Below are 27,900 nucleotides of genomic sequence, written 5' to 3'. Positions count from 1 at the left end.
AGAGATTTCTGCTTTTCTGTCCTCTCCATTGTTAGACAAATTGAAGTGTGCACTCTGAAGGAGTGTGGCAGTGAACTGAGAATTTATTTACTCATTCGATTCTAATATTGAGAGAATCTGCTCTCCCCGTTCAAAGGGTAGAGCAACAATGCGAGTGACATCGGGTCAGCGGCACTTCACAGCTACCTGTGAGATAGAATTGTTCTCCTGGCAGATAGGAAGTGACTGAAACCTCTTTTTCTCATCAATGTCTATTATGATTGATGGCTCTATGGTCACACTGAATATGCCCTTTTTAAATAATTCACAATGTCATCATCATAGTACTAGTTTATAACTAGCCTGTTATTTTTACCTTTGTTCATTCACTAACAGGAGATTCGATAAATTAAGCACTATGGATTTTGGTAGCATTAGAACTGATTGAAGCCTTCCTTTTTCTTTCTGTTGTCTTTTTTTTTCGTCCTTTTTTTTTTTTCCTTTCTTTTTAAGGCAAAGTCTTCTTGCACACAGTAGCAAAGATTTTTAAAAAGCCGCAACCTTCAGCTATGATAATTCCTTAAAAACAACTAACTAAATCGATATATTCTTGTTGATGACATTAATTAAAATAAACAAACTAACGAAATAAAGGAGCTGCCATAACTTAGCTTGGATTCCAGTTCATCTATCATTCAGGATGCAACAAGAATATGTTCTAGACATCACAAACGAACATTGTGAGTTCAGGATGAGAACTGGTCATTAACTGATGTTGAATATTATTCTTTGAGTGCACTGGAAATAGTACAAATAGAAGGTGCTCAGTTTGGACAGCAGAATGATTTTATTCTAATAATGTGTCTAATCAGTGCCTAATGGATAAAATATTTAATAGTGTATCTTGCAAATCAGGTTTTATTTGTTTGACTTGGAAATTGGGGCTTAGTGAGTTGTGTTAGAGGGTAGTTGAGTATTTATCGTCTCACTGTTAACTTTAGAAATGCTGATGACAATTAGCAGATGTTAGGAATAATCAGATGGGTTTCTTTGTCAAGTCTTCGTAGTTAGAAGACTTTATGCAATTTTTACATTGCTGGAATTATTTTCTGTTAAGCAGCTGTAAGTAAATGTCTCCTGTTTTCCAAATCCCCTTGTCTCCCCCCGCCTCAGGGCCTGCTGCAGAGCCTGGCGCCCGTTCCGCAGGGTGCCCTGCAAGGCAGATGTGCGCGGCAGCGGAGTGCGGGGGAGAGAAGAAGGTGACAGGCAGCTCTTCTGGCTGATGGGTGCCGGAAGGCCGCTGTTCGTGGCCACACAAAGGACGAAGCTGCCCTTGGAAGAGGATGGGTTCCAGCACTTCAGCAGGGCTGAAATGGTATCTGAGCATGTGAGTGCTCCTCACCGCGCCTTGCTGGGCCGTACATGAGGTCTTCTGATTCCTGAGACTTTTCACTGTAGCGTCCTGATGTTCCTGAGGCCATGAATACCATTTGTTTTCTACATGTATGTAGCTAAGGTTCCTGCACCTTGTAAGCCACGGTTTGGCACCTACTGGCTCTTCAAATCTACTGAAAATATACGTCCAAAATCTTTCAGAGGTTTTTTTTTTTTTTTTTTTTCCCCAGTGAGAAGCCAGCTGCCTCTACAAAGATTTAGATTTCAGAGATGTTCAAAGATGATACCTCATGGGAGCAGAGATGATGCTGTAGCCCTGCAACTCCCTGTAGGACCCCATGGTAGTAATTAATAAGAAGTCAAGTTCTCAACTAGCTGTGACAAATTGGAAAGCTGCGAATTTGGAGATAAGAGCGGAGGGTCACAGTTTATTTGTAACTGGGTTATCTAATCATAATAAGCACTTACAGCAAAAAGCATCATAAAAGAAAATAGTACGGTACAAGAACCTTAGAGTAATTGGGTTTTCCCACACAAATAAGATCCACGTAGCAAAAGAATTTTCCTTTGAAGAAGCTGCTATAAATTTTGGGTCTACAGTTTCCATTAGCCCCTCATTATTACTAGTCCATTGCAAAATAGATAAAATGCATAAAACATCACCAACATTTGATATCATAATCCTATTTGGTTATATTTCCTAACGTTCCTCAATGTGACTATAAAAAAATAACAAAATCACAAGAGGGATAATACAATATTCAGTCTCTTTCATGAAAATTTAATGATGAGGTTCTTGGTACTTTTTATCATTTTTTTTTAATTTTTCAATGTTTGGAGATTGATTCCCCTTTCCTTCCTCCCCCACCACCCCCCCCAAAAACAAAAAACAAAAACAAAAAAAACAAAAAAAAGACCATAAGCTTAGAGAGTTAAGCATAAAAAAAGCATTCACGTGGATTTTAGTCTTCAGAGCAGAGGAAATTCTTCCTTCTGTTTGGAGGTGAAGGTGTGAATTAAGGAATAACAGGTGCAACGGGGAAAATAGTAGTTTATTTTCTGGGGGCAGAAAACTGAAAGGTGATGTGCTGCCTCTGCCACAGGTCTGCAAAGCTGCTATCAGCTCTACAATATTGCTAGTGTTTTGGACATAGGACTCAGCCCTTGTTTAATTTGAGTTCTCACAGGATTTGGAAGCTGGGCATCGCTACCACGTTTTCTCCAGCTGCATGCAGTACCCGCGCCAGGAAGGGGGCTCTGTCCTGGCAGGACCCGAGCTTTGGGAGCGCCGCTGAGCAAGGCAGGTCCGTCTGTCCCAGCAGGTCACCCAGGGACCCTCCATTCATGTGCTGGAAGAGGCTGCCGTATCAAACTCTTCTGGTGCAGGTACAGCTACGTCACTTGTGATTTTACTGTCACACGTGTGGGATGAGCACTGACTGATGGGTGGCGTGTCCTGCTGTGCACAGCCAGCCCCAGAGGCGCTCTCCTCCTGGGGAGCCACGGCCTGCTCGGGGCGACCCGCTCCTGCTGCACCAGCTGCCGGGGAAAATTAGACTGAATTTACTGAAGAATCAAGATTTTTATTGTATTGTATTGTATTATTTTATAGTAGGGTACATTAGTTTTATTTTATTTTATTTATTTTATTTTATTTTATTTTATTATTTTATTTTATTTTATTTTATTTTATTTTATTATTTTATTTTATTTTATTTTATTTTATTTTATTTTATTTTATTATTTTATTTTTTTAGTTTAGTTTAGTTTAGTTTGTTGTTTTCTGTTATTTTATGTATTTATACACTTGTGAGGCTGCCTGCCAGGGTGCTGGGGCTCAGCGGTGGCTCTGCCCAGGAGTGCTGCCGTGGAGCAGCCGTGCCAGGGCGACCAGTGGTGCTTTCAGCAGGAACCAGCCCTTCCTGCCAGCTCCCTCCTGCGCTGGTGCAAGAGGACAGAAGGCTTCAGACATCAGCCTAAGCAGGGAAGAGGTCTTTCAATGGCACGTCTGAGCCACGTGGGTAAGAAAGCCTGGAGAGCTCCCTGCGGTATTTCAAGGCACTGCACAAAACTGCTGAACTGTGGTGAAGAGGATGGGGAACGTGTGGCTTTTATGGGCGAGGTTCCCGAGCTAACCCTGGGCTGAACTGGGAACCGTTGGCAGAGGTGGCCGCCGAACCCCTCTGCACCCCGTGGCTTGGTGAGGCTGGAAACCAACAGGTATTTTAGGCAATCGGTTTGAGTACGTGGCCTAATGTGTGGCTCTGCTGGAGCGCCTCTGCACCAGCATGGCACAGTGCCGCTCGCAGCCGTGCAATGACAACATTTGCGCTGTTATTCCAGCCCTTCTCCACTCCTTTTTCACCCACTGCTCAGCCAGGCCCGAACAGCAGACGACTCCCAGTTCAGCTGCGATCGTCCTTGTTAGAAACACAGCTCAAGGGCTGACACCTCGCCTCGGACACGGACGCCAGCCAGAGGTCTCGGAGGCTATCTGCAGTGTCAGTAGTGCTTCACCTCCTGCTCTCGTCAGATGCCACTCGGCAGCTGTCCGAGCGCAGTGGTGATGCTGCAACTCTGCCATGTGGCGGTCCGTTTGTGCAGAGCTGGGAGTGGAAGTTCGCTTTGCCCACAGTGAGGTATGCGCACTCCAGAAAAACTTGGCCAGCGTGCCCTGAGGAGGGATTTATCCATAAGAAGGAGCTCTGGATAATGAAGTCTAAACAAACACCGTCTTAGTAATAGAGTTTTTGTTTGTCCAAGGCAGCGGCAAATCTTCTGTCCCCCCAGCGCGCGGTGGTGGCACCTCCAGACCGCGGCCGTCGGGCGCTGCTGCCCGTGTGGGGCGGGCAGCTCCGGCTGTGCCGCGGGGATGCTCGGCGCCATCCAGGGCTGCCCGGCTCCTCCTGGTGCCACGCCACCGGGGCAGGAGGGACAGCGCACCCCATCCACGAGAAATGCTCCCACTGCAGGGCCGCGTTGGGAAAGTATCTGTTAGGTGGGGCTGCGGCATCTGAATCGTAGTCTTTAGTTTATGAAAATTATAATTATTTTGATTTTTGTCCACAGACAGCTTGAAATGTTGCAAAACTCTGCAGGTGCTCTCTGTTATAACAAAACCCCAGAACAGATGGTGCAAGGTACCAGGCCAGCTCAAGGGATTAAACACAAGGCTTTTGAAATTTAAAATTAAAGCTGGGTGATCTTGGGAAAATGTGCCTGCCAAACAAGCGTGCTTAAAAAATAAAAGTTCTCCGAGTTCTCCATACAGGCTGATTTAAATTCAAATGAGACAAAAATTGGGCACTTTAAAAGTGCTTAGGAGAGGATTAAAAACCTCCGATCAAGAAAAAACGGGAAGTATACGCAGTAGTTGTTGCTGCAGCAGGATTTTCTCTGTCCGAAAGCACGTTTTCTCTTCATTTCCCCGTAGCGCTCCAGCGGATGGCCGGGTGGGTGCTCTGCCAACCTTTCCTCTCCGTTGTCCGTCGCTCCAGCGGCAGGGGCCGCGGGTGCTCGCAGCAGGACTTGTCCCAGCCCCGGGGGGGACTCGCCCAGGAGTTTTGGGGAGGGGGGAGCAGAGCACTGCTGCCCGAGCACGGTCCTCCCATGCAGGAGCGGGGGGCTCGCGGTGTCCCCGCGCGGGTGGCACGGGGCAGGGGGCTCGCAGCGCCACGCTCCAGATGTCACCTTTGTTCCGGCCGCATTGTTTCCCCGCACAGAGCAATTCCAATTTCTCATTGGCACGGGACGCTGTTTTCTGCATATTTTTTAAAATCGCTCTTAATCGCGAGCCTAGTGGGGGCATTTAGGTTCACAAAGAAGAAAAATCCTACTGGGTGAGAAAGCGGCAATCTCCCCAGCTTTGATGGCCTTGTTGGCCGGAGTCTGGGCCTCCAGCAAACAGCCTGCTACAGCTCTATTTAAAACAGAAAGGGCTGGCAAATACGGGAACGCCGGACGGTGTTTGCTAAAGCCTTTGTTAATGTGTTAGAACCTATTAATCACAACTTTTATATTCATATGCAAAATGTGCCCGGAGGACAATTTAATCATTTATTGCGAGCACTTTATATGTTTACGTTGCTTCCCCTCCCTCGGAAGCGCTGTGCTCATTAGCGGCGGGACGCGCGGAGCCCGGCCCCGCGGCCGGGAAGGGCAGAGAAGGGCACGGCGAGGGACGGGTGCGGGAAGTTGGAGCCCAGGCTGTGTTGTGGTACGGGTTTGAAAGCTGGCGTGATTAGTCATTGAAAGAGCCTCTCTTATTTTCCTTTCCGATCCCTGTCTCGTCTTGTCATATTAAAGGTTTTTAAGGACTTTAATTAGGTATACCGGTTAGGGAGACGACAGAGAGCAGCCCTTTCCACGCCCAGACACTTGATGGAGGATGATCACTTTGGCAGGTACAGGCTGGCAAGCTGAACCGATGTAAATTAACCAGGAAAGGTTAAATTAGAGTAAAATGAGGATTGCAGACAAATCTATGAAGCAAAGTTAATCCTGTCTGCTGCGCTGCATCCCGCCATGCAGCGGCTCGGGATGAGGAGTCGGTTACACGCGGGTCGTCGATAATTGTTTCCTTAAAAACAAATTCTGATACAGGAGGCTGAGTTAAGGCTCTGAGCTCACCCCGAAGGGCAGTGTGCCTCCTGTCTAAAACTGTGTTTTTAAAGCTGCCCAGCGCTTTGTAAAGGAAGTACAGCAAAGCTAACGCCCGGTTGTAAGGCCCACCCTCACACCCGTGCATCCTCCTCCTTCTTCTTGCAGGACGCCAAATCGGCCCAAGCCGCATCTCCTGATCCACGGGTCCAGATTCACCTCTCCTGCTGCCAAGGCCTGGGGCTGGGGCAGCCCAGCACCCCCGGCTCTGCCAGCCCCGGCCGTGGGCACCCACATGCAGCTGCCACCCAAACGCCCTGCGTGCCAGCACCCAGAGGCTTGGAAAGTCCCAGTTCAGGTCTGTTTTCCATGGGGAAGACTGGAAAATGTGGCAGACTGATAACAAGGATCAGTGTTAACATATTAACATTATTATGCAATATGTGGCAAGACAGTATTACCTCTGTGTTGTTCCATATTGCTGTTTTTAGCTGTAAACAAACAGGGATTGATTGTATCCTTTTTCTGAATTAAAAATAACCATTTCTGTGTTTTATCAGGACACCTATTTGTTTTGGTATTCAATTACAGGGTTCATTAAATAAAGATTCCTATAGCTATATTTCATCTTTTCTTTGGAATATGATATTGTGGTATGTGTTTTGTTCACGGCACATGATGCAAAAGCTAAGAGGCTGTCTCGTTGCCTGCAGCAGAGGAACACCGTTTGCTGCCTGGAACGGGTGGGATGCTGCCATAAAAACTGCTCCCAAACTGAGAGCTTCCACATCCCTGGTAAAGCCACGGCAACGTCACCTCAATGAGGTGTGCTGGAAAATGGATTGAGGTTCCACAGAACCATGTTACACAGCTATAATAGCTGGTAAAATGTTTTTAATTTGTTTGACAGTCATTAATCTACCCCTTTGTTACAGTCTTTGGTATTGAAGTATTTTTTCAAGGACTTTGTGGTTGCTATAGATATTTTATTCCATAATAAGGATTATATGGCATGTAATCCTATGAAAAGATACAGTAATTAATTTGAAAATTGCTGAGGAGTCGATAAGTATTTAAAGCCTTAATTATGTGTAACCTTGTTTTCTCATCCAGCCATCAGGCCGTGCCTTTGAGGGGCTGGGTGCATCGCCACCGAGCGTGCCTCGCAGCTCCGCTGGGCACGGATCACATCGCCACCCAGCACGGGTCACATCGCCACCCAGCACGCATCGCCTCGCCACCCAGCACGGATCACATCGCCACCCAGCACGGATCACATCGCCACCCAGCACGGGTCACATCACCACCCAGCACGGGTCACATCGCCACCCAGCACGGATCACATCGCCACCCAGCACGGATCACATCGCCGCCCAGCACACCGCGCGTTGCCACTGAGCGCTCAGAACACTGCTGCTGAGCACGCAGGCCGCCAGCCCTGCCGAGCTGCCCCAGGCAGCACCCAGGCACTGCGCAGAGCTGGCGGGCGCAGGGAACTCGCTCTTTAAAGCTCCGGAGAAATGCAGTGCATTTATCAGCTGTGAGTGGATATCATTGTGTTTATAACAGAGTGGAGGCACCATGCAATTTTGCTCTTGAAATTGGTTTATATAGATGACTGGTTGCTGTGAAGTGTGTGTCAGAGTTGCATGCAGCGGTTATGAAGTAGTACAATTGTCATCGCTTCTTACATGGTTGTTGAGAAGAGCTTGAGAGCCCGGCTCAGTCAGCTGTTGAATAGATAACCCAACACAGTTAACGTGGCATACATTGTAAAGAATTACATGCCTGCTACAATGAGCTCTGGGCCTTTGGTCTAGATAATAATCCTGGTGGGTGTACCACGTGTAGTGGCTGTCTGATCGCTCAGATATGACTGACGAAACATAAAGAAAAATGTCAGTCGACTAAAAGAAAAATGCTGCTGTAAGTTTGTTTAAGGTTCATGTAAACGGCTGTGCTTTTTTATTTAACCCCGAGTCTACCGAAGACTTGGCTGTCAAGCTAAATGCGTCTCCATGTGCAAGCTGCGGATGAAACTCCATTTTAGGTTACCCCAGGATTTGTCAGCTGCGATAAAGGCTTTGGCCATCTCTCCCCATCGTGGTGGCCCTGTCTTCTTATTTCACGGCGAGCAAAGTCCTCGTGTCAGCTTACATTTACGACGTGTGAGCCTAACACCACTAAAAAGGGTGAGTGTTCGCGACTTTTTAAGTGCCATGGCATAACTCATTTCACTGAATTGAAGCAAGCCAGAATAATCAAGCTGGCAATATGGACTGGAGAATCAGTAATTAACACTGCTAGCAAATTAAATAAATAAATAAATAAAGGGACAGATTTGCTGTGTAAAGCTTACACCGCTGCTTGCTGTTCAGAAGGAGGTCTAACACTGGAAGGACAAACGTAGAGCAGCGGCAGTGCTTGTGTCGTGGCAGAACATGGGGCTGCTCTGGGGCCATTTTACGAAGAGGAGCTTCTGCCACACCTAAAGCCTGCACACCTCTTTGCTTTCCTTTTTTTTTCTTCTCCCTTTTTTTTTTTTTTTCTTTTGGATAACAGTCAGATAGACATGCTGTATTTATGATACCAATAACACTTCCATGACACAGCAGGACACTTATTGCTGGTTTTGAGTATTTGCATTTTTATTTAAAAATCGGAGCCAAGCATCAATCTGAAAAATACATATATATATATACCAAAGAGAATATATAAGGTTTGAGAAAACTATATATTGCATGCCCCTACAGAACTGAGTAGAAGAGGAGAAGCCTGTCTGGCACAGCCCCTGATCTTTACATCCACGGAGGCTGTGCAAGCCATGCATTTTGACCAGTTTACTTGGCAGCCTTTTGCTTGCATTCTTTAAACACCATCCGTTGCCACCAGCACCCAGGGCAGCACTGCTGTCGCTCAGCGCAGCTAACGGAGCGGGGTCGGTACCTGCCCGCTCTGTGGCCGAGCGCTGTGTCCTGCTGGCACCAGCCTTAGCTGGGCTGCAAAGTAATTGGAAATCTTTTTGTGCTGCAAACAGCCGGCGTGTGCTGGGAAAGAGAGAGAAAGGGTGTAGACATCCCTTGGGAAAACTCAGCATTTTCGTTGTGTGGCTCAGAGGGGCCTGGACCTTGGTCTGAGGTCAGTGGCATCAGCAGAGAGCAGACAAAAGGACAGGTCTTAGACACCGTGGGTTTATTTCTTTCACCTCAAGTTCCTCCACAGAATTTAGTCCTCAAAGCTCTCCAGTTGTGTCTGGTATGATCAGTGCTCCTGTCCCCAGAGCTGCCGCATGCTCTGGGAGGTTTTCGTTTTCAGCTCATCAAAATCCAAGTGCGATGCCTCCTGCATGGCGATAGCCTCCGTCTGCTGGGCACACGCGGCGTTGCTTTCCAGATGCCTGTCCTGTGCTAATTCCAACCTGGATGCCACCAGAACTCTACAAACCAAGAGGATGCAAAAGTGTGGGTGCCAGTTCTTCCTGTGTCCTTCCATCCCGCGTCTTTGTTGCTGGGACGGGGCCAGTCATAATTCTGCCACCTCCACTGCTCTTTTCTTTCCTCCACCCCCTGATACTTTTTATTTTCTCTTTCCAAGGAAGTCTCTTTAAAGAAATCATCTTTTGGGAATTACATCAGAAAATACCTAATAATAGACCTGCCAATCCACTTTTTTTTTTTTTTTTTGTAAAAACATTATGCTTGAAGTAGTCTGACAGTGTCCACTTATTTGGCACAGGGAAGGGCTCAAAACTCATCCCAGGAGGTCAAAAACATTCTCAAGGAAAAAAAAATCTCAACAGCCTCTACATTACATTCTAGACTAACAGAAAAAGAAATTAGTAGTGTTAAATAATAGAAACAACAGAATATGTCATTTTAGAGCTAAGGAATATATATTCACAAAGGTGTAGGAGCTTTTTGCTTTCATGCAGTGGATACCCATTCTTTAAACAGCCAAGCTGGGGGCTTTCTAGTTGAGATTCTCGGAGTTGCCCTCTGGAGGCACCTGTCTGTTCCTCTGAATAGTTTAACTGAAATCAATAGCAGTAGGAGGCAGTTCAGCGTAAGACCGAAAAACGTGTTCCCTTCCTATTATTTCTTAGTAATCTAATGATATCCTATTTTTTAAAGTTATGTTAGAGGATTCCATGTTTATGGACATGCAACATATGTTTGTGCATTTCAATATGAAATCCCCTTTGATGAATCACATACAAATTTCAGACTCTAACGACGCAATGTGTGCAGCATGAAATGCAGCAATTTTTCCAGTTTCTATAGCTGCATTTTACTTATGCTACTAAAATTTTGTCTTCTGCTCAGAAACCTGCCACAAAGCCATTAACACAGACTAGAAAACACTATTATAGATGAAGTCCTTAAACTGTTTGCTGATTTTCTCCAACACAGATGGCTTTGCTGCCGTGCCTGCACCGGGAGAGCCTGGATACAACCACGAGCCAGCGGCGGCCGAGGTGCTGGTGCAGTAAAGGTTATGCTCCCCAGGAGTGGGTGGGAGCAGGCACGAGGTTTGCTTTGCAGAGTACACAGCCTTGTTTGATGTTCGGGGCTCCTCCGCCATCCTCCTGTACAGCCATCCTCATGGGCCGGGTGGTTCAGTAAGGTGAGGCTGGGGAAAAACTAAAAGAGGAGTATTTTCGCAGAAATTTGTAGAATACGTGTATATAAGTGTCTACACACATATATATTTAAGAGAGCTGCCTGCTCTGTTTTCTCTGAGGGAGGGACCGCCGGAGTGTGTGCGCACCTCGGAGGGGGCAGCTGGCTGGATGGGGCAGAGCAGCAGCGTGTGGTGGGGCCCTGCATGGTGACACGCGTGCTGTCACCTCCTTCCCGCTTCCCCTCTCCCATCAGCAGCTCCTTTTCCCATCTGTCTGCTCAGAACAGTGGAACCCCGTTGGTAAGCATGGCCAGACAGAGCTCTCCAGCTGCCCCATACAGGTAGGGCGCTGGCAGCAGCAGGTCCTGGAGCTGCCTGGCTCCCCAGCAGATGCAGCCCCCCAGCAGATGCAGGTCCCCACTTCTTGCCCATCCCTCTCTGAGGAGGTAAACCAGTTATGTGTGAGCTGAAACCACTTGAGCCCCCATCTGTGTGCCCAGGACCCCCATGGGGCACCCAGGGCATCACTTGGACCAGGAACGGCTGTTGGGACCGGGAAGCCCCATTTTGCTCCGTATGCAACGGCAGTGCTCTACACTCCCCTTTGCTATTTTAACCTCAGTGTTACGAGCACACCAAATACGTGCATTACGTGGCCAAACGGAGCCCCAGGCAGGTGGGACCATGGTGTTCCCACCCCTCCTGCTCCTCCAGCAGGCAGGGGCGCAGCGAGGGGCGGCTCTGTCTCGGGCATACGCACCCTGGACCCCCATGTGAAGCCTCCAGCCATGGGGTGCCCGGCAGTGCCTGCCCCGGACGCTGTTGTTAAAGCATCCCCAGAGCGTTTGCCCCATGAGCAGGGTGAAGGCAGCTGATCTGCTGAGGGCTGAGCAGGAGCAGCTCCGAGGAAAACAGACTGGTACGGTGGTACAGGATGCGCACAGAGAAAGAACTTCAAACACCGTTGTGGCTCTGAGAGCTGGGAGACTATCGAGGTTTTGTGCTGCTATATTTTTTCAGTTTAAATGTTTTGGGGGCTTGATTTTTCCTGGTAAGTAGCTTTATTTTAATAACTGTTACCAGCTCTGTTTGCATCCTTTAGCCATAAATCCCCACAGTGATTATGTTTCTTTGCTAATGGAAATAAAAGGTGAGAGAACTAAAAATAATAATAAAAATACTTCAGGTCTCTACACTTGAATTCAATTAATGCCTCCATCTTAGTCTAGCAAACACTTGAGAGAGACACAATAAGAGGAAATATAGATATAAGTGCCTAAACAAAGTGGTCAACAGCTGCACAGCCGTATAAATCACCGCCTCTTCATCACTTTTATTTTCTCCAGTCACTTTAACCGCACCCCCCTTAAATCCACGCCGGGAGTGCTGAAGCCCCACGCGGGGCACTGCCCTGCTGCGGCAGCAGGCGGAGGTGCCGGCGCAGGCCCCGGGCTGCCGGCCCCGCTGTGCTCTGGGTGTGCGAAGGAAACCTCTGCACATACACCAGTTTTTAAGTGTAGGTCCCTGGGGATGAGTTAGAAAAATGCTTCGGGGCTTTTAAAAACAGCATTTTGCTGGAGTGGAGCTCGGCTGGTACCGCCGGCTGTATTTGCTTACTTGTGGAGGAGGCAGCGGGTGGAGCCGTACGCCCTAGCTAGTTTTCCTCCAGATTCCTCAACATCCTCATGCACTCCCCATTGCTTCTTGTTAAATGCAATTTTAGCCAGTCTGTTTTCCTTTTAATGGCCATTATCTTTTAGACAAACTAAACCCCAAAGAAGGCCATCTTCCCTTAAGGGCTAATTATATTGGCTTTTAATATTCTATCTCCTATTTTCCTAGAGCACCAGAGAAAACAGGCTCTGAAGGAGGCAAGAGTTGTCACCGTGACATCGTGTGACATCCAGGGGCTTGTCGCGGTGCAAGGCAGCCAGCACTGCCCATCAGCATGGCCTCAGGCCCCAGGACAAAAGACCCCCGTCTCTGCCCGTCCTCGCTGTTTCACTGGGCAGAAGTATTTGTGGAAATAGCGCTGCTTTGCTGTTCAACGCGGTGCTTAAAACAAACTGGTCTTCCTAATTTCACACCCGATGACGTGATGTGCAGAAGGTGCCTGGCAGCTCCCGTCTGCAAAACAAAGAAGAGCAGGAAACGTGAGCAGCCTCCACTTTCAAAGTACATGGGCAGCTGTCTCTAGAAAACATGTTTTACTTGGAATAGTCAGAAAACACACATGAGCACAAATGCATGCATTTTTGCTTGCAGCTGAAGAACACCCAGTGCCCCAGCAGAGCTGCTCAGGCCAGGGGAAGAGCTGAGCTCCCCTGGTCCTGCAGACCTTGGGCTCAGGCAGCCTGAAAGATTCATATCAGTATTTCAATTTCAAGATCTCTATGAAATGTTTTAGCAAAAATGCCACTGCCTTATCAACTGGAATAATTTCCTGAATTTTTTTTTTTTTAAGGAAAATTCATTTTGGTGTTGAGGCACACGTTTATTCCGGAAGAAATCATCAAGGGGGTTGCTAAAAATAGATTTGAAATTACGGCGGAGAATAAAGCGATGCCACCCGTTTCCCTCCCCTTTGAGCCAAGCAGGAGTGCAGGAGGAGGGCCGGGCGCGTGGCCCCCCCTGCCCCTTCCACGCGGGACTCCGGGCATGCGTGGGGCCGGGCGGCGCACGCACACGCACCTGGGAGCTGCACGCAGCGAGCGCGTTTGTACGTGTCTGTGTCAAGCACAGGCTCGGGTTTCCTGAGATAAATGCATGTTTGCAGATGGCAAGAAAAATGCCTAAATGGCACTGAAATATTCCTTACCTGCTACTAACAATTATTATTTTTAGTATGATCATTATACGGTAGGGTGTTTTCTCCTGGAAAGACCAGTGAAACTGAAATATTTATCTCCTGTAGGAAAAAAAAAAAAAGTCAATACCTTCTGAGGTTTGTTTTGTTGTTGATATTTTTTCCCCATCTTATTCTTAACTCCTATATTGTTGATTTAAGTATCCTCTGGAATCGGTAAGTGTAAAAACATTTTGAAAAATTAAAGTCCTTACGCTCTTGTACCCATTCGTTACTACTGAGGTGTTAAAATAATTTATTCCATTATATTAACGATTGTTTGATGCATCAAAAGATAATTTGCCATGTAATTTTGTTAAACCTGAAACTGTAGCGTATTTTCTTGATAATACCATTAATATATCAAGAGTAAATAAAATGTTTAGCAGTAGGCACATTAATTATCGCCTTCATCTACTGGTGTTTAAAACTAAGAAATAATTAAATGCGCTTTAATAAGATATGGTTCTGGGAAAGCAGGATCGTTTATGAATTGCTAGAGGTGCGTACAGCTGCCTTTCCCTTGAGAGGAGGAATTTATGCCGAACACCCCGCTGATTGTTCAGGAGGTAAAGAACCAATAGCTGCATGTACAGAGGTTTAATTTAAAGTGTGTTTCTCACTAGGCTGCTCACAACACTTAATTAAACTCTGCTGTTTTGGCAATGACAAATGCTGTAGTGCAAAAGGAACCAGAGTAGCAGTGACTGAGAAGCTCTCGTAATTTCTTTCATGTGCACTGGCAGCCAGATCCAGGTCAGAAAAGAAAGAAAGAGAGAAAAAAAAGAAAGAAGAAGATTTATTTAAGGTGTTTGAAGGAGGTTGCCACTTCCAAGCATCTGCTTTAATGCCCAAAGAACGCTTCCATCCCTGAGGGCTGAATCAGCCCGTGGATATGATGGCATGTGGACACGGAAAAAAAATTGCAACTGTTCCTCAGCTTTTTCATTTGAAGATGTTCCTATTCACCACACTGGGTTTTGGGTTAGAAAAGCCAAAATAAGAGGAGGCTGGCAACTGTTTTCCTTGCCCAGCCAAAGCTGCTGTTGACTGCAGGGCGGCCCGTTGGCACTGTTGGGGCACACGGTGCTTACACAGAGAAGGAAGGATGATTACAAGTGATACATCTAATCACGTTTCGGGTAGAGTGTGTCGTCCCCTATTCAGATAGCTTTTTAAATGGGCAAATTTCTTTCAAGTCAATACAAAAAAATCTATGGTTTTTTTTTTTTTTTTCACATTTCTGCTGTGAAACACCAAGCTGAAATGTGAGGAAAGTGTTTCATAGATATTTTTAGATTTAACTCCTTTCTTTTAGGTATGTGTGGATATAAATGGTATTGCATGTTAAATTACATTCTCCTCTGTTTTTAATTCACTGCTCCCCTGTACACCTGTCCACACAGTTTAAGAAGGCTAATGTAAATCGGCACTAACGTATAGTCTCATTTAGCACTTGCATTAATAAAAGCAGTGAAATAGCTATCACTGATAATTACAGGTTTTTTTCCCTCTCTCTCCCTCCATCTCTCTAATCATAACCCAGAGCATTGCACGCACACATATTTTGGGAAACTGGTCCTCAATTTAACTCTGAGAGAAAAATCATTAAGATGCTTTGTAGTGAAAACCTGTACCGCAACAATAAATTAGAGTTATAGAGAATACTAGATAGGGCTTATTAGAGGTATTAGAGGTATTTAACAGACGTATTAAACAAACAAACAACCCCCCCAAAAACAAACAAAAAAGAGGAAACAACCTGGAGCTGCTTCCTTCAGTCTGCCTGTGCGCGAGGGCAGGAGCCGGGAGGGAGCTGCGCCCAGCCTGCGACGGAGCCCCGAAAGCTGCCCGAACCTGCAAAGTTGGGTCGGGGAGAAGCCTTTTCGGGATGAAATCCTGCCCAACGTTCCTGCTCGCTCTCTGAGGGTCTCCCAGAGGATTAGAGGCAGTGTTTCCTGTGGGCTTGGTGCAAGCTCTGGCTAAGTGCTGGCCAGAAAAAAGGAAATGGTTTCTCACTGCCTTCGCTGGAGTCGTGAGAACGTGTCAGGTATGGTGGAGGTATTTATAAAAATACCACACAATTTAAAGCCTTTTTTTTTTTTTTTTTTCCTTTGAAGGGCATTTTTGATGAATTCTAATGTAAACCATTTTGTTAATTAAATTGATTTTTTTTTTCTTTTTAGAAAAGACTTAAATAAAAGCTCGTGCGAGTCCCCAGGGCTGATGCTTCCCTTTGATCTGGGTGAGCTCTTCCCCGCTCTCTCCCAGCCATTTCCAGCTGCTCTCCCTCTCTGGGCCACGCTGTCCCTGCAGAGGCTCTTGGCAGCCCTCTGCCCCAAAAACCTGCCTGGAGCTGCTGGGGGCCACCCGCAGAGGCCACTCCATCCCCTTCGGCCTCCCTTTCTCGCCAGCACGCGCTCTGCCCCTCTGCTGGGGCTCCTGAGCGCTCAAGTATTAAGGTAAAACTTTATATAATACCTTTTACTGGAGATAGAGCAATTCAGCCAGGGCCTATTTACCCTCCCCATTTATTTAAAAGTCCGACAATAAAACCAGTCCATTCTGAATGGTAGATAAAATGCGGTGAAATTGATGAATGCCTTTTGGCAAGTACAGTTGAGTTTCCATGGGGTTTTATACATTATTGACACCGTCAGTGATTTCAGTGATTGTGGCTGCAGCTGGGATATTATTATTACCATGTTGCAGTACTTCTGTCGGGAGGCTATTGCGGAGGCACAGCTGGAAGCGTTAGTGGCATTTGATGTTCATGACCTGCAGTAATTGCACCATTTCATAATGGGAGCCGAGCAAATCCGCAGTGAGGAATTAAGCGGCCGCCGGCCCCGTGCCTTCGGCTGGGGTCGAGGAAGGGGCTCAGCCCCGGCTGGCACCAGCAGCACGGGGCGGGCAGCGCCGGGGGGCCCCGCGCCTCTCCCCGTGGCTGGGATTTGCAGCCCCACGTGCTTTCCTTTCCCCCAAAGCCCTGCATACCTGGTGGCGAGCATCACCGCTCATTTTGTCCCCCGGCACTGGATGTTGTCACGCCCTGGGCTGTGCAGATTGCCACTCGCCTGTCACACTGCCAGCTGGCACTTCATGGGCGAACGTTTCGGGTGCTTTCCTCATGGGTTGGTGGTGGCCGTTGCAGAAACAAGGGGCAGCTTGCCCTCCTCCATGGGGACTCCTTCCCCAGCACCATCACAGAGCTCTGGGCTGCCGTGGGGCCGAGCTGCCAGCAGGCTCAAGGGGAGAGGCTGCGGCGGAGGCTCCGCACTCATTCTGCAGGCTGTCTGTCTTCTCAGCACCGCAGTGAGGTCTTACAAGAAATTCTCCCAAGGAACCCGGGATGGGCCTGAATCAAGACTGTTTTTTAATCCTTTTCATACCTCTCATCATTTTTTTTCCAGCTCTCAAAGCTTACTAAGCAAGTAGCTTTACCATATATATACATATACATATGTACTTTGCTCACCAGTGTTTAAGTAGTTTCATGGCCTCTTCTGCTCCAATCTGAAAGCACCTCAAACCTGCACTGGTGACTTTGAAGAAATAGCTGTTTCCAGAGCTTTCAGGAGGACTCTGTGTGCCTGTGCTTCTGGTACTTTGTGGTCCTGTTTGGAAGGGGATTGAAAATCGAAGCAGCTTACAGTCTTACTGGTTTTTCATTGCCGTGGTGAGAAGCCTGAGAAAAACACAGCATTTACCTGCAAAGAGAGTTTCCATCAATGCACAGGAGCTAGGCAGTTTGTTGCACAGAAGCAATACTGCCCATAAAATGTTCTCCTGCTGGAAATGCTGATTCTTCAGTCAATTTATTCTTTATTCAAAATGGATTGGCCTTTCCTTGCTTGTACACCAGTGCTGAGCAGCACAGTTGCACGCAGCGGGACTTCTCACTGCCATAACGGAGCGAAAGTGTCCTCCCTGGGATGGGGCCGGTGCTGCTGGCCACGGAGAGGAGCCTGCGAGAAGCTCTTGCAGCAGGGTGATGGATAAGTCCTGGAAAATCACTGCGTTTTCTATATGCTCATGGAACAGTTCCTAGTTGTTGGCTAGGATGAATAGCCTTTGGCTAGAGAATAATAGAGTTTGGGTATGATCAACAGAGAATCACCAGCAGTGTCCTCTGCAGAAGCCTATGGGGCTGTTTGTAAACCTCCTTGAGAGGACGTGGGGCACCACAGGCACCCTACATGCAGCCAGCCACACGTCCCAGTAAACTCGCGTTTCTGCTGTGCTTTTGCTTCCTTTGAGCCTGCCGGGAGCTTCTGGGCCCGGCAGCCCCGCTCGGGCAGCCCCCAGCCCTGGGCTCGCGGAGTGTGGGGCCGCGGGCTGGGTCGCACAGCCCCAGCCGTGGCTGAGAAACCCAGTCTGGGCGTGAGCCTGGCATGGGGAATTACGCCGCCGTAGCTAAAGCTGTGGATTTAGTGTACGTACTGGCTTTGTATACATACATACTTTGCTTCCGAATCTAAATGTTTGCTCTGAATCTTTTGCCACTTTTCTCCCCTTCTTTCATTTTATCTCCCTTCCGTTGACTAGTTACAGTCTCAAGATGTTTGCCAGATATTCTGCAGTACAGCAAGAAATCCATGTTGAGAGATACCAAATTCCTGTTAGCTGTTAAGGTTGGAAGAGGTGTGTTAGGTAGCCCATCACATAAAGCTTGATAAAAATCCCTGAGTAAATGCCACAGGAACCCTCCAGGAATAGAGCCTTTAATCTTTAGATCGTCTAAAAGGAGCCTGGTGACATGACTGGGCTTATTGCAGAAAGCTAATTTCAGTGACTCTTGTGATATTGTGAAGATCCTCAAGTCCTTCGCACCGTCCTGCTCTAGGAAGCAGAAATGGGCTCTCACTCACGATCTTTTTTTTTCTTTCTTCTTTTCACAATGTTAAAACATTTAAAATTACCTAAATAACCCCCCTAACAGACATGGCTAAGCACTTTTTTACCCTTTTGAAGTGTTGTACACAGCTGTTTTGCCTTTTTCTGGGGTGAGGGCCAGTTCAGCTAGTACTCGGGGCACTTAGGCAGTGCCATCTTGTTGCCTGCTGGAAAACGAGGCCACTTCTGCTGCTGTAACACCCCTTGGAGCTGGGCGAGGACAGGAGCACGGCTCCCTGCGGCTGCGGGCGGCCTGCCTTGCAGGAAGGCATTGTCCACGGGAAGAAACTGCAGCAGGAGAGAGCAGAGGTTGTAATGTATTAGTGTATTAATATCGGTGTTTCAGGGACGCTTTGAAGAGAAAGTAATCAGCAAAGGAAAGACTTTGGAAGTAACTTTGCTCTTGGTGAAAGCTGATGGTGCCTGCATACTCACCTCACATCGCCTTGCGGCACCTTTTCTCAGCATATTTCTGAATTCATAACAAAAGTTGACAAATCACTTCTTGTTACTGTTTCCTGAAATTATGTTTCATCAATGGGCCAGGGGGGATTGACAGTTTAACGGCGCAGTGTGAGTCCTGGTGGGTTTGCCTGAGAGGTGTGCACATCGCCCTGCTCAGCCCGCCCTGCTCTGGTGGATGCACTGACCCCTTGGCATTTCCACGGAGAATTAGGAACAGGGGGGGCTGTGTGCAGGCTACTGACTTGGGGTAAAATAGACCTTTTTTCCTGGCCAGGGCAATGCGCTCTGATCCCATCCCACCACCACTTCAGGCCTGCTCAAGCAGGGAGCCCCGGGCTGGCTCGGGGGCTGCTGCTGAGAGCCGTGCCTGGGGAGGGGGAGGCAGCGCTGCTGGCACCTCGCGTCCTACAGACCCCCCTGCTTCACAGCACAACACGAGGCTCTGTCTCTGACAGGTAAAGAAAATGAAGGAGTAAAGCTTCAGGAGGTTTAAACATTTTAGTAGCTGAACCTAAAATACCTACTGCGGTATAAAACAACGTAAAACCTGTCAGCATTTATATAGCCTGCACAGCCCATCAGCCTGAGCACCCGAGGCCAGCGCTGCGGGCTTGCTCTGGCGCTGTGGTTTCCTTGGGGCTGAGGGGAAGGCACAGAGATGCTCTGTACTGGCCGCACTTCGCACCCGGATGTTTTACACCGCCTCGTGAATCTCTGCAAGTGCTGAATTCAGAATTACGGTGTTCATTTTGTATCACATGATTAACAAGGCTTTAGTAACGGCTAGCTTGCAGTTGGGAATTAAACCAGTGAAGAGAAAAGAAAGGGAAAACCGATGAATTTCTGCTGTGAACTTCACTTGAAGCCCAAATACAGTGACTGGCATCAAGGTGCGCTTGGGGTGCAGAGGTGGCAGCGGTACCTGCACACAGGTGTTTCCAGATGTAACTGAGATGGCAAAGAGTGCGCTGTTAACCTCAGCTCTTTATAGAATAAATCAGAACTTTCAGTAGCTTCCCGATTCACACCACTGCTGATACAAGGCTAGGAGAAAAAGATTAAAGTTCCTATATGTATAAGATTCTACTATTGATTTTTACGCATGTAGGCTTGGAAACTAAAAGCTAGAAAATAAAACGGAAATCATAAAACCCAGAGGTGCCATGCTGCTCGGTGGTGGCCATCACCGCGGTCGTGAGAGGCAGAGCCCTGGGGCAGCTGCTGCTCGCGCTGCAGGCGGAGGAGAGGCACCGGCTGGTGGCACGGCCTTGGTGCTGACTGCGTGGGGTCCTGCAGCTGGGAAGCAGAGGCTGCAGCACCACAGTTTTCCGCTCAAGCCTCCTGGTATTGCCCCACGCTAAATTAATTTGAGATAAGCTTTAAGAACCTGTCACTAACACGTGCCACAGACACATCGTTTTACTTCTGTCCAGGTAACTTTAATTGCAGCTGAGACAGCAAAGAACAGCGCTGTTAAGGAGAGTGGGTGAAATCTGAGCGCAGGAGGTTCCAGTTCCAGAGCAGGCTGCAAATTAACCTGTGGCGAGGGAGGGGAGCCCAGGAAGGGGCTGTCCTGTCCTGTCCTGTCCTGCCCTGTCCTGTCCTGGGCTCTGTCCTCTCCTCTCCTCATGGGGTGCAGCAGCCTCAGTGCTTCGTCCACTTTTTAAAATTCATTTTCACACTTTTAAATCACACACATTACAGCTGCCTGAGGCTGGCTATTAGCGTGTTAAGGCTATTGCTGTCATTTTTGTATTTCACCCAGTGCAGGTGACAAAGGGGAAGGGCTAGAAGCCTTAGCAAAAGCATAGAAAGCCAACTGTTCAACAATAAATAGCAATTAAGCGGGCAAAGCCTTTATTTTACGCTTAAAGGTAGGAGGCAGAGGGAAAGCTGCAGTTTTGAGCAAAGGAGCCTGGGCGGTGGAAGAGGAGTCAGGGCTGCAGGGAGGATGCGCAGGAGGAAATACAGGGCCACAAGGCATCTCTGCCCAAAGCCACAGCCGAGCAGGACACGAGGCTCTGGGAAGAGGCTGCGGGGTGCGGGAGGCCTGAGGCACGGGGGAGAGGCCCAGGCACAGAGGCTGAGCAGCCGCTGCACCGGGGAGGGAGCTCGAGGGGCAGGAACGCACCCACTGCCCTTCTCTGCCTCCTGGGCACTGCAAGGGGCATGGTCCTACCCAGACAATGCTCATCCCAGGTTAATTAGTTTCTATGCGGGGCTAATTAGCTCAAGCTGAGTGCTGTGCTAACACACCTGTATCACTTCTACACGCAGAGGCAGTTTGTCTGGACGGAGGTCAGCGGTAATTTCTTTTCATACTCCAGATTCAGTCGAAGTTCATGTCTGGGTTCACTCTGGGCCCAGGAATAAAATTCAGGACAGTTCTTATTTTATGTCAATTGGTTCTTATCTCCCTAATCTGAAACTTCAATGTTTGCCCGGCAGAAGCAGCTAGCGATTATGAAAGGACTTGTGCTTCTGCGGGAGATGATGGGAATTTTACTTTCAATTTTAGTGGAAGTAGAAGAAAGCTGTGTAACATTAATCTCATATCAAGACATAATCTAGGCACATCTAGGTGCTGAATGGATGTTTTGTGCAAAAATTGATAAACAGTAGATGGACAGAAATAGCTGAATCTTGCTTCTGCTGCTCTGACCCGCAGTGAGTGCTGTGTAATTTACTTCTTGCCATCTTTCTTCCCAAAATACCTCCCCTGTAAGGTGGTGATAAAGTGAATGTTTAAGTGGTGTAATTTGTTCTTTTTATTTATTTTTTTAATGTGATTTGGAAATTCAAATTCAAATACCAGGAATAGCTAGTGGAAAATACACAGAGGGCAAGCTTGGCGGAATACTGACACAGCGCCAGGATCCCTGCGGACCTGCGTGGGCTGCGGCTGGGGGTCAGGGAGCCCTGCTCAGCGAATTGTCCCCAGCAGTTTTCCAAAGCCACAGAATTTAATGGACCATTTCTTCTTTGTACAAAGTGTGCAGGCTGGCGTCACTTTTCCAGAATAAAAAATAAAATAAAAAAAATTATAGGACAATTGCATTTCAGAAAGATCAATTAAACTTTATATATATATATATATATATATAGTGAGATTACTTAGATGTGAAATTTTTAAATGATATCATCCTTTTTAACAACAAAGCATACTTTATAAATATTTCCTGTAATACACATGGAAAAGATGGACCATGATTCCTTGGCTGCTGTCATGTTCAAACTAAAAGTAAATATGGAAATATTTCCATTTGGGCAAAACTAAAACCGTTTGATCCATAGTAATATAGCACTGCTCTGAAAAATTTAAATAATAATAAATATTGCTTGCTGAACAACATTTTTGAAGGTGCTGCCAGTATTCTCCTAGCAGTTAATAAAGTAGTCACAAATGATTCTGCCCACTTTTGTCCCAAAGAGGATCATATTTAATGCTCCATTTAATTTGCTCAAATGTCAGGGAACATCAAAAGGGGAAATTTATTGTATTAGTCACTGAAAGAGATATAGTAGGAGCATCATGCTATCTAAAGATGATTAATAAAAATAGCTATTGATTTTGCAAAGTCAATAAATCCAGCTGTTCAAATGATAGCGTTAGCCAGTGGAAGGGACTGGTTGCGCTTCTTTGGCACTCTGCAGATCCACCCACAGACTGTGCAGCTCTCCTGGCCCATGGGTACGAGGAGCTGCCTCATCTCTCCCTGTCCACAGGAGCCTTTGAGCCACAGTGCAAACACCGAGCAACCCATTTTGTGCACAGAGAACACGGGGGTGCCACCACCGACCTGCTGGTGAAGGTTCGGGTTGGGCTGAATGGATGTCCCGCCGACACGGGAGCAGCACAGCAATGTTTTGTCTCCCCGAACAAGCCATTGGAGGCCAAGTGCAAACAAGTAGACATACAAGGAACCAGATTCTACAATCACTGTTTTTTCTTGGGCTCTGTGTTTTCAGTGATATGCATGGAGATATTCCTGAGCCTTTCAGGCCTCGGTGCGGGAGTTCTCATTCTGGGGGCGGCCCTTGCAGGTATTTAGAGAGAACTGTCCCCTCCCTCCCGTGCTACGGGGCTCTGCAAAAACAACTCCAGGGATGGGTTTTTGTGAATTACAGCTTCTCCTGTCTGAGTAACTTTCACAGGAACAAACTCCAGGAAACCCTGGCCATATTTGCACTGTAATTCTCACAGGCGGCTAAGTCAGGCTCACTGCATTCATCTCCCAGTGGCATAAGCTTTGAACTCTGTTTAATACTTTTTAAGAAACCTAAAATAAGTCAGTATTTGGCATCAGAAAGTGGAAAACTCTGGCTGATTTCAACACTTCCTTTTCTGTTTATTTTCTCAGTGAGGCCAGACGTCATCGTGCTAATTTTTCTTGGGTTAATGATGGGAAAAAAATAAGGATGCTAACTTGAGTTTTAAAAATACTTCTCTGGCTGTATCATTTCTACATTTCCTTTCTAAGCTCCCGAGCAGTTGAGTTTCATTTGCAAAAACATTCATTGCGAATTTGCAGATAACGCAGAGATCACCAGTGACAGATAATGATGAGCACAGAGTTACCTATATCTTTTGGTGGGGAAAAAGCCCTCTGTAATTTAAATACTAAAATCACCTGCAGATGAAATGCAGAATAAATTACAGGATGGGACAGATCATGGCAGCTTTGAAGATGATTTCAGGATGAAACAGCTTAATTTCCAAGATTCTGACATGATGCTGTGATCACAGTTTTAATTAGCTATTGGTAAGCATAAGCCATCGGTACCTCTCACAGACAGATGGGCTGAGCTATCCGCCACCCAAAGTGTTTCGCTAGGGATGGGACATGTTCCCCAAGGAGGGGGCGCGGGGCAGCCAGCAGCATGACGTGCAAGGCTCTTACACAGAACCGGTGGGGCTGGAAACCGCCATCCCATCCCATCCCATCCCATCCCATCCCATCCCATCCCATCCCATCCCATCCCATCCCATCCCATCCCATCCCATCCCATCCCATCCCATCCCATCCCATCCCATCCCATCCCATCCCATCCCATCCCCTCCCCTCCCATCCCATCCCCTCCCCTCCCCTCCCCTCCCATCCCATCCCATCCCATCCCATCCCATCCCATCCCATCCCATCCCATCCCATCCCATCCCATCCCATCGAGGCAGGCCCGGTGCGAGCTGAGGCCTGCTCCTGAGCCAGTTCTGCTCCTGTAGCTTGGCATTAACCTGCACGGCGAAGCCTTGTTGAACGCCCCTTTGAAAATGTGAGTATGCCCCACCTGCTGGATTTCCCTTACTTTCTGTGGCTGTCATATCTTCGTTAAGCACGACCTGGCCCACCGCTGCCCCTCACCACCAATCTCCTCCGTGCCACCCTCGCTCCCCCAGGCGCGAGCCCGCCTGCCCCGCGGCTGGCAGCTCGTCTTCAGAGCACACCCGTCAGACTCAGAGCCTCTGTGATCTCACACAGAAGTTTACGGGCTCTTTAAAACTGCCCGTTAAAGATTCACAAATTACCCTGCTCACAGTTTGACGTTACAATGGAAGCACATCCATTCTTCTCTCATTCCAGGTGCGAGGTTTTTAAGCTCCCCTTCTTTGGGGCAGCGCGCCAACTGGCTTCTCGCTGCTGGGGCACCGAGGCAGGCAGCTGGGTGGGGGGGACACGGGGCTGTGCAATGCCCTAGGCCACTCTGAGCAGTGCAGGGGGCTGGGGGGAGCACAGGACCACCTCCAGTGAGCCCCAGTTGCCCCTCACCCCGTCCACACTCCCACCGAACCTGTGCTGCGATGCCGAGGGCTGCCCCCACATTGGGCAGGGCCGGGGCTGCATGCACGGGGAGCAGGCAAGGGGACAGAGCCAGGGCAGGGTGCAGGTCCCCCCGCCAAGGCGAGGACAGCGGCAGGACAGAAATGTTGGTCCATTATGCCAGAGAGCAGATAATGTCCCCGGCACCAGCATTAGTCGCGGTGGGTGCTGAAGCGTGGCAGCTTCTGAAGCAGGCACCCAAGGAGACCTAATCTGGTGGTGAATGGAGACATTAGTGAACATGCTTCTTTGTAAAAGTGTTCTTATCTCAGACCTTGCATATGTACCGTGGGCTTCTGCAATGCCCATGATAAGTAGTACTCCTTGTTTCATTGAATGGCGGAGTAAATAGTCACATAAAACCCATATAATTTGCTGGCTTGTAAGTTAAAGCCCCAGGCAGTCTTATCACTTCTTTTGTCATGTCCCTTACACTTCTAGGGCAATTCCGTGTCAAATTGCTCTACATTTTGCACCCTGACCCAGCGAAAGTGGAAACCCGCAAAAAAACTTACCATCTCGTCATCTTTTCTTTCTTCTTTTACATTTTGTACCTTATGAACTGAACTATTTTTTCCATTCCAGAGAACTCAATGTCTCTCTGTAGCTGCACTGCGAGCACATCATTTCACTGGGGCTCATCTGTGTTATCAAAGTACAAAAGAAAAACATCAGTGTTTGACTAACTTTAAAAGTGAAGATATTAATTATTGAGCAGTAGAGGAGACCTTACCTTAATGCCAGTGCTCAGGCAGATACCATATTTATCTTGAAGTACCCCAGAGCAAAGAACCCGAGAGGAAGACGGTTACCTTTGCAACCATATTTATCATGTAAATAGCTCAGAAAAGGATACTGCCAGTTACATCTTTAAAATACAAAAATGCATGCATTTCACTATTTTGTAAATGCCAGAGAGATGCAGCATCCGTTAGAGTTAACGGTGCGGCACTTTTGTGTTCAGTAGCATGAATCATTAATCATGAGGCAGGCCATATTCTTGTACTGCTTCTGCTTTCATTACTTGGCCTAATTAAACAGTTCTCTGAACTGGAATCTCAGATTCCTCTGTTACAGATTATCATTAATTATGGTGAAAGTGCTCAGAGATGTTGGACTCAATTATATTCTGCTCAACTCTGGCACTGTGTGATTCATTGCACAGCCTGCTTTGCAGATGTACTCTTTTCTTATCTTGCACTCCCACTTTTGTAAATTGGGCTCTGCCAGCCAACAAACCAAGAGTTATGTGCTGTGTTTTCATTAAAAACATGTTGGAGAAGCGCACACCAATTAAGGATTCTGTATTTTGCACCGAGCGAGGAGGCGAGCGCCGGGTTTGGGAGAAATAGCTGAGGGGAGCAGCTCGGCTCCCTTGTTTTGGCCTGGGTGGAGGCTCTCCAGCACCCTTCTGTGCGGCAGGATGGGTGCCTCGCTGCACCCCGGGGTGCTGCCCCCAGCACCACGCCGTGCCGGGACCACAGGCACCGCGCCTCTCCCAGGCAGCTCCAGCTATTTAAATGCTGCCGGCTGTCCAGCAGTTAGACATTTTTATTGCGATTCCTCCGAAATGCAGCAGTGGTATATACCTGTAGTATAACACAGTTAATATTAATATATAACTAGTCTTAACACCTCCTGCTTCCACCAGACATAGTTTTATTCATTAACATGAAGTAAATGCATGGTTTTGCACATTGGCATTTTAAAATCCTTTATATTCTAAATCGAACCCAAACTTTAAATGATGAGCATCAGTACTTAAAAACTAGGATCTGAAATGCATTGGTGTAGCAAAAAGTAAAAGTGTTTTTTTTTTCTATTTGCACTTTTATCAGATTCGGACTTTTGAAAATCAGTGGTTATACCGGCTGGCTGTACTTCATGAATATCTGTAAAGTGGCATTGTGGTCAATTAAGTCCTCTTGCATCGGGTAAAAATATGTTATGGTGAAGGTGATGTAATCTGACTCACGGATGAGAAATGTGAGCAGTCGTATGTCATTCCTCCCTGCAGGTACCCACGGAGGAGCTCTGGTGGGGTGACATTCCTTGCATCGCTCATAACTCAGGCTGTAATATCAAAAATAATGCTGCAATACCCACAATGATCAAGTATGCAAACACATTTGGGAGCAGCAGGGAGAAGCCATCCCTCATGCTTTTCTGCCATGAATTCTGCACTAACGCGGGAGCGCTCTGCTTTAGAGCTCAGCTGTTCATAAAGTAAAATAGATTGCCAGCAAAATTGCTTATACTGCTTATACATTGTCAACATATAAGTATTTACAGATTGCGGGTTAACATGGCTTACATGAGAGAGCCTAGGCTAGGAAAATTTTAAAATTCAGCGTGTGGAGAATTTATATTCATCATCATCATCTTTACGCTGTGCACGAGATGTATTTTTACTGATATATGATTAGCTAATTCACCTGCGGTAAGTGGATTTGTTTCTCCGTGTCAAAATACACACTGAATTTTATCCACAGGTAGATTGAAGCAGAGAGTTCTTGATTAAGTTATCAGAGAGCAGCGCAGTTTGTTCTGCGCCTTTGATTGCGGTGACAAAAGCCGCCTGACGCGCCGGTAATTGGCGGAGGGACGGGAAGGGACACGGGGCCCGTGGGATGGGAAGGGACACGGGGCCCGTGGGATGGGAAGGGACACGGGGCCCGTGGGATGGGAAGGGTCACGGGGCCCGTGGGATGGGAAGGGACACGGGTCCTGTGGGATGGGAAGGGACACGGGGCTCCCTCCGGGCCCCACCACCCCCAGCGGTGGGCGCAGAGCCGTGCCACGGGAGCCGGGCTGGGGCATCTCATCCTCTTCACTGCTTGCTCAGGCCACTTGATAGTGGCAGGAGCCAGCCGGTGGCTCGGAGGGGGCACCCGCCCATGGCCCTCCTCCTCCTCCTCCTCCTTGTCTTCCTCCTCCTCCTCTACCTCCTCCTCCTCTTCTCCCTTGCTGCACCGAGCACGCGCGGTGCAAATGCAATATTGCTGGGTGTTCCCAGATGGCTGGACATCCAGGGCACGGAGGATTTCGGTAGTGTTATTAACAGCTACGTATGTTTGCATCCATAGGTCCTCGCAGAATATCCCCCTTTGTTCCGGCGTGGCAGAAGCAGCTGAATTAGAGCAAAGCCCCCAAAAGTTTTAAGTGGGAGCTTTTGGGCATCGCGGTGTGCAGACTCTCATTTTCCACAGTAGTTGTGGGTTTTAATATATATGAAAATCAGTAGTCTTGTATCTTTGCATATGTGCCTTTTGTGATATAATTTTG

At 47.6% G+C, this 27,900-nt stretch overlaps 2 long non-coding RNA genes across 2 annotated transcripts; one reads left to right on the top strand and one right to left on the bottom strand.

Moving 5' to 3' along the window:
* The first annotated feature begins 323 nt into the window (after positions 1-323).
* Positions 324-13,824, top strand: LOC308198388. Its single transcript, XR_013953877.1, has 3 exons — positions 324-8,165; positions 10,383-10,596; positions 12,436-13,824. It is a non-coding gene; the product is annotated as an uncharacterized lncRNA (long non-coding RNA).
* Positions 13,820-26,723, bottom strand: LOC308198390. The gene is made up of 3 exons (XR_013953879.1): positions 25,349-26,723; positions 25,131-25,257; positions 13,820-18,622 (listed from the first exon to the last, which is right to left on the bottom strand). It is a non-coding gene; the product is annotated as an uncharacterized lncRNA (long non-coding RNA).
* Positions 26,724-27,900: the final 1,177 nt, after the last annotated feature.

Source organism: Anser brachyrhynchus, assembly GCF_964034855.1.
Source record: "Anser brachyrhynchus genome assembly, chromosome: 7".
Taxonomy (NCBI): Eukaryota; Metazoa; Chordata; class Aves; order Anseriformes; family Anatidae; genus Anser; species Anser brachyrhynchus.
The sequence above is the reverse complement of the archived record's forward strand: the minus strand, read 5'-3'. Positions and strand labels throughout refer to the sequence as shown.